This window comes from Acyrthosiphon pisum, chromosome X (genome assembly GCF_005508785.2).
Source record: "Acyrthosiphon pisum isolate AL4f chromosome X, pea_aphid_22Mar2018_4r6ur, whole genome shotgun sequence".
In the NCBI taxonomy this organism is placed as follows: Eukaryota; Metazoa; Arthropoda; class Insecta; order Hemiptera; family Aphididae; genus Acyrthosiphon; species Acyrthosiphon pisum.
In genome coordinates, this window is record NC_042493.1 from 131506116 (window position 1) to 131508057 (window position 1942).

Consider the following 1942-nt stretch of genomic DNA (forward strand, 5'->3'; position numbering starts at 1 on the left):
GAAAATTACGGAACTGTAAGATTGACAGGAGCTACCTGACAATTAATAACGTATTTGCCATTGCAAAATTACGACAAAAGGCATGATAAATTAAATACGGAAATAAGTATAATGAATAACATTTGTAAACTGAATGTAACAGCATACGAAATGCGCTCTAGATTAGACGACATTTTTAAAGTAATGTTCCAAGAAATCTCGTTACAACGCGAAAAAATGTACGAATCAATAGGTAGATACTCTGAGCATTCGGGAGAAGCAACCACTTTCCAAAGTAGGAAAAGACGGAGGTTAATACATTTTGTAGGTTCAGCAATGAAAACACTATTCGGAGTATGCGACGATGAATGTGCAAAAGAGTCGGTAGAGGAAATAGGTGTAAATAGAAAAAACAAATGAACATATGTTACATATACTTAAAGACCAAACAACGTTAGTAAAATCTGCAATAAAGGGCATAAGTACGACGTCGGGGGAAGTAAACAGGTTATACGCGGAATTGGTAGATAAACAAGGAATAATATGAGAGTTAGTTAATAAAACAAATACTACGGAAGCGTAGTTTTGTCGAATAAAATACACTGTATATTTACAGCGTTATTAGTTCAATATTCGATGGAAACACAATCAATATGCGCTATCATAACAGCCGCAAGGACGGGAATAATACACCAAAGTTTAATGAACCCGCGCGAATTAGCAAATCATTGAACACAAATTAAATTAAATTTACCGATTAATTTGAATTTACCTATGGGAGCTAACCCGAACGAAATATACGAATATGGCAGTATTTTATAAAGAAAATCAAATAGTTTTCGAAATAAAAATACCATTAGTAACGGAATTAGAACTTACATTGTATAGAATACTACCGATACCTCAACCAGTAGAAACACGTATGGATGGAGTAATAAATAAAAATCATAGTATAATTCTTAAACCAGAATTTACATATGTAGGTCTTACGAAAAATCGGGAAGAGTACACAACTTTTACGGAAACATAACTAGGGCATATGGAAATGATATAATATTAAGTCTTACACAAGATATAAAATCTAAATATTACGTAAATTTCATACCTGATCGAGAAATATAATATATACGATACCTAATAAGATCAAAGATGTAAAGCTACCTAGATTAATAATTAAGCAGGATGCGCATAAATTAGAAAAAAATCATGAAATAGCACATTCACTAGATTATATACAAAGTGAAATTGATAGTGAACTACTAAAACAATCAGGACAGCTAGAAGTCAGCAATACGCGTAATTATTTATTATATTTAACACTGGGATTAATAGTGTTCTCAATAATGTTAGTAATTTTTATATATATAACGTATAAGTGCAAACTAACCACGTTGAGGCAACCATATTATAAAATGGTACCCATTCGTACAGGGGTGGCTTCAGAGCCTTGGTTAGGGGGGGGGGGCAAGTTATAATTTCACAAAATCTTTAACAAAAAGAAAACAAACATTTTTACAACACAAATTCAAGTCGTCTATTTTTATTCCATTTACCCAGCAGGTACATCGTATACACCGTCATACCTCTATGGCCCATATATTCCATATGACAATATTTAATATGCATTTATTTTAACAATATATATTTTTATAAATACGGGCGTTGGGGGGAGGGCGGCCCCTGGAGCCGCCCCTGCATTCGTAAAAATAGATTTTGTTCAGAAAAAACTAAAAGGGAACCAAAAATGAATAAATTGAACAAAGTAGAAGTACAAATAGAGGGGGAGGATGTACCACCCCCAATAAAATAAAATAAAATAAAATAATGTATAAAGGAGTAAAATTAAATAAATATGAAAAAGTAATAAAATAAGAAATAAAATATAAATAATCAATATGAACTAACGAACTAGGAGTAAAATTTACTTAAGATTATTATAAGAATTAACGAAAAACATTTTATG